Genomic DNA, 9,290 nt, shown 5'->3' with positions numbered 1-9,290 from the left:
CAAGTGAAAAGAAAAACAAAACAAGAAGAAAGGTGAATACGCCCAACTTTTATAACTTTTATAAAACAAGTCTTTGAATGTGTACATGGGATTATATATCCCTAAAAATTTATAAACAAAGGTAATCGCTGGCCCTCAGGCTATTGTATTCGCTTGTTTGGATCCTTACATATGTGGGTAGACGGTGGGCACACCGCACCACACTTGCTAATTCCTTCGCCATGTTCAGCCGAACCTAAGTAATGTCCGAGAGGAGATTATCTCGTGTATATTAGTAGTTGCTAAGTCCTCGATGCTGCGGTATCGCTGAGCGGTTTCAAGTATAACTGGATGTTTATAATAGTAAATTTTGACTTGGTTATTTCCTAAGCCACTATGAGCCGGGTCATAAGATACCCGAGGGGATAATTAAGTATTTAAATGTCTTGTGTCAGCGTGTTCACCAGCATGTGTTGCTGACGTATTTTTATAATTGTTTTACAGGCAATGAAGAATAGGGTGTTTGGAGATGATGGATAGCCGTTAGACGATCTGATGGCTCAAGTGGATGTTTTAATATTAAAATAATGTAAATTATGGTTTTGTCCAAACACTTTTGTACCAACCAACGGGTGTTTAACTCTCGTCTTTTAAATGTAATAATATTTTAATCAAGTCTTCCGCTTTACAACCTTAAACTCTGATATATTTACAAAACATGTACCAACTTATGATTCACACGCCTAGGCCCTAAGTCGGGGGTGTGACAAATAATCCTTCATTTTCTTTGCAGGCATTCTGTAATTCAGATTGGGCTGCTTGTTCTAATACCCGTCGATCAGTTAGTGGTTTTTATGTCTCGCTTGGGGGCTCTTTGATTTCTTGGAAATTTAAGAAGTAACCTACTGTTTCTTTGAACTCAGCTGAAGCTGAGTACCGATCTCTTCGACGTTTGACTGCTGAACTTGCATGGTTGACAAGAGTTCTCTCAGAGTTCAATGTTCCTAACATTATTCCTGTCACACTCAAATGTGATAGTCAGGCTGCTATCTATATTGCCAAGAATCCTGTCTTTCATGAGAAGATTAAGCATATTAAAATAGATTGTTATTTTGTTCGTGAAAAGTTACAGGAAGGTTTAGTGACTATGGTGCATACAAACACGCAAGATCAGCTTGCTGACATTTTTACAAAAAACTTACCAGAGCCTCATTTTCATTCGCTTTTACGCAAGTTGGGTTTTCTCAACCTCCACCTTGAGAATGGGGGGGGGGGGGGGTGTAAGCGTATAAGTATGTTAGAAACATACGCGCCAAATATGCTATACGGCGTGCATGTTTGATGTATATATAGTTTGTTTTGTTTCTTGTAGGTAACTTTTCATTCTAAGATAATAAATTTTCTCTTTATGTCTTATTTCTTCTTTTCTTTCTGTGTTATCGTTTTCTACGATTACAGATTGACAGAAAAAAATAGAACCTAATTAGGCTTCATATGAGATTCTTGTCGAACACTCTAGTTAGGCGACACTCATACCACTTATATGACTATCGAATGCAAAGAGAGTTTTAAAATGGTAAAAAAAGAAATCTCTGATACTTACTATTCAAATTAATTTGGTTAAAGCTAACAAACTATCTTGAGTGCAAAGATAGTCAAATCGGTAGATATGGTGACCAAAACAGAACCCAAAAATACAATTTACACAATGTTGAACAAATAATAAGACAAAAGTAAACACTAAGAAAGTCCCCATAAACGGTGACTGGTAGTCAAGGTAGGTAGAATAGAATATCTGCCAAGTAAAATTCCAAAACTCAATCAATCAATCAAATCACTGAATCAGTAGCGTTTTGTCGGTGATTTCGATCATCTAGGGTTGGTTTTTGAATTCCACGATGTTTAGCTTCTTCACCAGAAAAAGAAAATTAGATGTCAGAAAAATTCACAAACGCAAAGATAGTGATGCTGGTCAAAAAGGTACCTAATTCTCGATCCTTACTTTCTTTCCCCTAACTTCTTTTGTAACTATATATGCTATTGTAGCTGTTCTTTCACTTTTGAAAGATGAAATTCATTACAACAAAAAATCTAAATCTTCATTTTTGTTCTCCTACCTTCAGCCCAACAATTTCCATGAGTCATTTTTGGAGTTCCCTCTTATCGAAATAAGAATATTTAAAATCTTCTCCCATTCCTCATTGTGTCGAAGGACTCCTCACCCACTCCCAACCCCAGTTAGTTAATATGGTTACCTTGCCACCATATCCTTTCTTTCATTTTGCAATTTTTATTCTTTTCCAATTTAATAATAATAATAATAATAATAATAATAATAATAATAATAATGTTAGGTTGTAGCTCAATTTCTTGATTTAACAAGTAATATATTAATGTTAGATTATAATAGTGTAACTCAAATTCTTCATCTCTTTCATTTATATTAAATTAAATGAATTCCTTTATATATGTGGATGCTGGTGTATATATTGAACAATTAATTAAGGAACTTATGGTTAATTTCAGGTTTAATTCATTCTTGATCTACTTCACTTATATGATATTCCCTTAATGAACCAATTTAAAATGTTTTATTTCACATTCTTCGTCTTTTTAATTGCACTCTTTTATAAACTCGAAAACAAACCATCCAAGTAACAAACAGCTCGAAAGTGGGAACATACACTAATCTGCAACTTCAAAATGGGAACACTAACTTTTGTTACTCAATGTGCATAATCTTGCATTTATATCATATAAGTAGCTGCAACTAGAATATTAACTTTGAGTTGGTGACCTACATTATTCACATCTTTATGTTTATGTTTTTAACTTAAATTACACATATCAACGCTACCCAACAATTAAAATTAGTAACAAATCTAAAATTAGCTTTTAGTTAGTTTCTATTGTTACATAGGAAGAGCAATGGAGGAACTACGGGCTTCCTTATTTAGCAAGTTACGCCATCAACACCAGGACCCACACTAGCTCTTACATTCAACTCCGCCGCGTCTATTAGTATCATCTTGATGAACAAATTGGTAAGTTTACACTTTACAATTTACATTTAACTTATTGGTTTCATTGTTCTAGTAAGAATGTTAGATGTTACATTTTCAACCACTCATCTTTCAAGTACTTGTCAAAGTCGGGTTCAATTATCCAATCTTCCTCACTTTCATCCACAACATTTATAGCTGGTTAATAATGATATTTCTAAAGGCTTTATCTATCCTTCCCCCACCCCATTCTTCAAAGTCAACCAAATTTTCTTCATTGCTCGGTCTCGGTGTAGTCATGTCCCTTTCTACCAGTCTCGCTAATGTTAGTTTGAAGTTCAATAGGTAAAGTCAAATTGTTCTTAGTAGTTAATATTATGTGCGTTGACTTTTCATTTTTGAGTTTTTCTGACTTGAAACATATTGTTTTAGTGTCAGTCTCTATCAGATGGCAAAGATTGCAGTAACTCCAGCTATTGTTTTAGCTGAATTCATGCTCTACCGCAAAAGAATATCTTTTTGGAAGGTAAATATGAGACACTCATGTCCAAAAGTAAAAAAAAAAGTCAATCATAGTCAAAGTGTACTTTCCAAAAGGCACTACGAAGCACTCATCTCGACAAGTCAAAATTAGTCTGTAGTGTCTGGGAAGTTACTATTCAGTGGGGCAAACGGAAATGGAAGGGTAAACACCATAAGTGTGAGCATTTCGGTTGTAGAAACTCAAATAGGGAGGACTTCGGACATGGACGAGGGAAAGTTCGGATGTCAGGAAGAAGTCGAGGCGATAGTAGAGTGCAACGGGACAATAGCCACGTAAGGTGTTACAAATGCAATGAACTTGGGCATTACCAGAATGAATGTCCAAACTTGGAAGAAAGATAGGAAGCGAATTTGGTTCGAGATGAAGACAAGGAACCAACGTTGCTGTATGCAGATCTTGAAGAAGATGATCGTGATTAAGGGGGTGAATGTAGTATTAATCACGCATCATCATAAGTATAGGGGTCATATTGTAAATAGTCAAAACTATGTTTAGTTATGTTTTATAGATGTTGTAAAGTCTAGGGTTTAGAAGTGTCAAGATGGAAATTTGTAACTTCCATGTACATGTGTCAGTATGTGAACGATGTTTGAAAGGTTGCAACCCTAGATTCATACCTTTTGGTGATCTATAAATAGGGCAACATCAAAACGTTTAAATTATTCAATACAAGTTCAAGTTTGAATCAAAGTGTTGTTCATATCATCTTGTTCATCATATTATCATATCAATTCTTTTGTTATCAAAGATCAAGTTTGGGCCAACATAGTCAAAGTGTACTTTTCGATAAGTACTACGAAACACTCAGGTCGACAAGTCAAACCTAGTCAAAGTGTACTTTTCGAAAGGTACTGTGAAACACTCATGCCCCAAAAAGTCAAACATGGTCAAAGTGTACTAACTGCAGGTACTATGAAACACGCATGGCCTGAAAAGTCAAACCAAAGTCAAACATAGTCAAAGCCAAACTTGTAATTTGTTATTAGTGAATATTTGAATGTTTCAGGTTGTTGCACTTACTGTAGTGTCGATTGGTGTTGCGGTTGCTACAGTGACCGATATACAATTTCATTTTTTCGGTGCGTGTATAGCAGTTGCATGGATAATACCGAGTGCAACCAATAAGATATAGTGGTCAAACCTTCAACAACAGGAGAGCTAGAATGCATTGGCATATATTGCTTAATTTCGTCATCATTATATTTAAGTATTTAACCCTTCGTGTTGACTTTTTATGTCAAACTTATAATTTAAAAATTGACACAAGGCTAATGTGGAAGACTACACCCATCACTGTGTTTTTCCTAGATCGAGTGATGCCATCACTCGATCCACCTGGTGTCCTTTCATTCGACTGGAGCTTCTATAATTCTTCTATAATCGTGGCTCATGTAATACTAGGTTTCTTGCTTCAGTGGTCCGGTGCTCTTGCACTCGGGTAATAAAGTTGCCTTCTTAAATGAATCTAAATTAAAGATTAAATAATATTATGATTCTTTTCTCATGTTAACATTTAAAAGGGAAACTTTGACAACGACTTATGTTGTTGTAGGACAGTTTAAAACATGTGTGATCTTTCTAGGAGGCTTTATTCTATTTGGTTCTAACCCGGGGTGTAAGTGCACGGATTTGGTGTCCGCAGCTGTTCGAATAAGATAGGGGTAGTTTAGTCTTTACACTTAATGTATAAAGGCACATTCGCTAAGGATGTTTAGCGAATGGGCCTCATTTGTTAAAGACTAGACATATTCGTTAATGTGAGAGCTCATTCGTTACTACTGTGTAACGAATGGAGGCTCATTCGTTAAAGTAATGCCCATTCGTTAAGGATATTTAGCAAATGGGAGGTCATTCGCTATGGGAAGCCTCATTCGTTAGTGATGTTAACGAATGAGGAGGACTGCCTATAAATAGGCCTTCCATAGTGAATGTGCATAGAGATCTGTGCCATAACTTATTCGTATACCGTTACCTTGCCGGATTAACTCTAGATCCTTAATGTATTCATCCTCCATGTAATATATCGATCCTTTAACGTATTAAATGAACATAAGTAAAAGTATCGATTTGCGACTAGTTCCTAGGCTCGTAAACGTTTTATAACTTTTTTTCAATTGGTATCAGAGCCGGAAGTTGCTCGTGATACGTGTTCGTTCGTGTTCGTCATGATAATGTAAAATTTGATCTGAATTGGACCAATTCATGGATTGAATGATGGAATTGATTGATGATTCATGTTAATCATCAAAATCCGATCGTTCGTAAGGTATTTTGGAAGATTTATAGGTCGTTTGATCGAAATCTGCCATGGACAGCCATTGATGAAGTTTGAGAAAGCTTCTGGTTGATCTAAATTAACAAGGAATCGGTGTTTTATTGATAAAATTGAATGTTAATTCAAGTTCCATATGCAAATCCGAGTCTTCATGATGAATCTGGGATGTTAATTTGATGTTTAGATGGAGATTTGAGTTTTCCGGCATAGAACCCGTTTTTCCGATGTGTATAACTGTATTTTCCGGCGAGGGGGCTACAGTAACTGCTCCAACAGCTCTTTCGTTAATTTAAAACTCATTCGTTACGGGAGACTAACGAATGAGCTCATTTGTTAAAGGGTTAACGAATGTGAAGAGCTTCATTCATAAGGAGACCATTCGTTAAATATTCATGCAAATGAGATCATATTCATGTACTGTTCATACGAATGTGAGGGATTTAACGTATGAGACATTCGCTAATGAAACATTCACTAAGAATTTAACGAATGTGATTTAACGTATAAGCCATTCGTTCAAGGGTAATGAATGTGAGTTTAAAGTACAAGTCATTCGTTATAGGGTCACGAATGAGAACCATTCGTTCAAGAAGTGACGAATGAGGATGGATGCTAGACGAATGTGATACCTGGATAATGAATGAAGAGGATAACGTATGAGATTCTTAATATATATATATATATATATATATATATATATATATATATATATATATATATATATATATTCGGAAAATTTTCTTAAACGAAATTTTTCGGGGATATTCCGAATATGCTGGATACTCTTCTCGTAAAATTTGGTGATATATTTTCCGGCCGACTTTTCACGCATATCGAGGGGCCGAGGGGGAGTAACCGACTAAGTTAACGAGAATTTTCTTGAAGATTTTCGAAGAATTGTTCAAGACCTTGCCTAATTTGTCAAGAAATGGGGGAGATAAAAATTTCAATGAGGTTATTTGATTGGTATCTTCCTACGTTTGCAAGGATTTCTTGAAAAATTACTGCAATTCGGGTGGTAATTCGTGATTGCAAAACTATGTTTGACCGGGTTCGAGACTGCAATTGTTCTTCGATCGTGGATTGATTTGTTCAAGATTGAAACCTGATTATGTGGGATACGAGTGTCTGTCCGATTACTTCTTTTTGAGGGACTTTGATCCTGACAATGTTGGCTACGAGTATTCGACAGATTGCTTCTGTTGAAGGCGACAATTCTTGAATGGGTTGATCTGATTGAGGAATATACGAGTCTTGTCATCTGATTGAAGAATATGATCGTTAGGGATTGATTAACGAAGGTTGGAACTCTGAATTATTTGCCCAAAGCAGTAGTGCATCCAAGCGTATTGGTTGCCGAAGAGCTTCAAAGAGTTATATTTTGGGATGGACGTTATCAAGAGAGTGAAGACCGATGTGAAAGATGTGGTATGATTGGGTTGTTTATGAAGATGTGTGACGAGGTTAATCGTAAAGACATTTTTATGTTACCAGTGTGACAGATAGCCGAGGATTTGTTGCTGATTGACTCGTTTGATCGAACCATATCATATGTCAATTGGATGATCGGAATGATCACTTGGAGATGCTAATTTGAGGGGGAGATCTGATAAGAGTAGTTACATGTTGTTGGTTTGCTTACAAAGAGTTATATTTTGTCTGATGGCACAAGCCCGAGAATTATCAGTCAAGGAGGAGGTTGGCTGTACGGCTGATGATATGCAGTTAAAGTATTCACAGTTAAAGTATTGAACTTTAACGTATTCGACTTTAACGTATTCGACGTTAACGTATTCAACTTTAACGTATTCGACGTTAACGTATTCGTTGCTAAAGTATTGAAGGTTAACGTATTCGACGTTAAAGTATTGGATGCTAAAGTATTGAAGACTAAAGTATTGGATTCTAAAGTATTGGAAAGCATTCGACAGCTACGGATAAGGGGGAGTCTGTAAGTGCACGGATTTGGTGTCCGCAGCTGTTCGAATAGGATAGGGGTATTTTAGTCTTTACACTTAATGTATAAAGGCACATTCGCTAAGGATGTTTAGCAAATGGGCCTCATTCGTTAAAGACTAGACATTTTGTTAATGTAAGAGCTCATTCGTTACTACTGTGTAATGAATGGAGGCTCATTCGTTAAAGTAATGCCCATTCGCTAAGGATGCTTAGCGAATGGGAGGTCATTCGCTATGGGAAGCCTCATTCGTTAGTGATGTTAACGAATGAGGAGGACTGCCTATAAATAGGCCTTCCATAGTGAATGTGCATAGAGATCTGTGCCATAACTTATTCGTATACCGTTACCTTGCCGGATTAACTCTAGATCCTTAATGTATTCATCCTCCATGTAATGTATCGATCCTTTAACGTATTGAATGAACATGAGTAAACGTATCGATTTTGCGACTAGTTCCTAGGCTAGTAAACGTTCATATAACGTTTTCTCATGAGGTCAACCAGTATCTTTGGTGCAGTCACGGGTATGTCTTTCTACACCCACCCTAACCTCAGCCCAGATCAGCCGTCAATGCAAACGTCTTCTAAACAACCATTTTTACCAAAGTCAAAGCTCGGGAGAGAAAATGGAGACATGCGTTATCATACCAACTATGGAGACGAATCTGTGTAAGTAAAATATATTAACCATAATTGAATAAATTCATTTGTTTACAATTTATTTTCTAGTTGTTTTCCTTTTCTTAAGATCGCTGTAGGATGATCGTAAGAGTGAGTAGTATGTATATTGGGTTCGTTTTGTTGTTTAGTTTGACTTCAATTGGGTCGTCAAAATGGGTGATAAGAACCGAAATTAAGAACTAGATTATTGAAATTGAAATGGATAGTGACCCGATTCGAGATGGGTGATCTCCAGATTACAAGGTTAACAAACCCTAAATTTTAATTATTACAAGGATAAAAATCTTGGGATACTTGGAGGTCAGAAAGTTGCAGTGAGAGATCGTTACAAACCTGGCTGCATCAGATGATATCACCATTTCCAATTTGAACACCAAAGGGAGTGATCAACTGAGTGATGATTTTCAGTTCTCTAACCAATGCGCCTGATATGAAGTTATGTGTAGATCCGCTATCTATTAGAACCATAACTTCAGTCGTGCCCAACACACCGCGAAGTTTCATGGTTAGTATAGGAGACTGACCAAATAGTGCATTGAGGCTAATCTCAGCCAATTCGGGAGGATATTTCTGTTCTGGAATGGGTATTCCCTCTCGATTCTACTCATCTCCCTCATCGGTAATCTCTAACAATAAGGTGCCCGTTTTGCAACTGTGACCTGGTGAAAACTTGTCGACGCACCTACAGCATTCTCCTCTTGTATATCGTGCTTGTTTTTCGGCGTCATAGACACGGGGATGTTACTGCTGCTGGTCTACGGTTGTAGGTTTAACCAAATCAGATAGTTTATTATCAGCATTCAGAGGTTTTAAATTCGAAGTCGAGATTGACCCTTTTTTAGTCCGAGTA

At 36.6% G+C, this 9,290-nt stretch overlaps 1 pseudogene; it reads left to right on the top strand.

Annotated features, from left to right (window-relative positions):
- The first annotated feature begins 1,877 nt into the window (after positions 1-1,877).
- On the top strand, positions 1,878-8,432 carry LOC143585863 (nucleotide-sugar uncharacterized transporter 1-like; annotated as a pseudogene).
- Positions 8,433-9,290: the final 858 nt, after the last annotated feature.

Source organism: Bidens hawaiensis, unplaced genomic scaffold (genome assembly GCF_021521415.1).
Source record: "Bidens hawaiensis isolate Kalapana, Puna unplaced genomic scaffold, B.hawaiensis_p1.1 tig00034191_1, whole genome shotgun sequence".
In the NCBI taxonomy this organism is placed as follows: Eukaryota; Viridiplantae; Streptophyta; class Magnoliopsida; order Asterales; family Asteraceae; genus Bidens; species Bidens hawaiensis.
The sequence above is the reverse complement of the archived record's forward strand: the minus strand, read 5'-3'. Positions and strand labels throughout refer to the sequence as shown.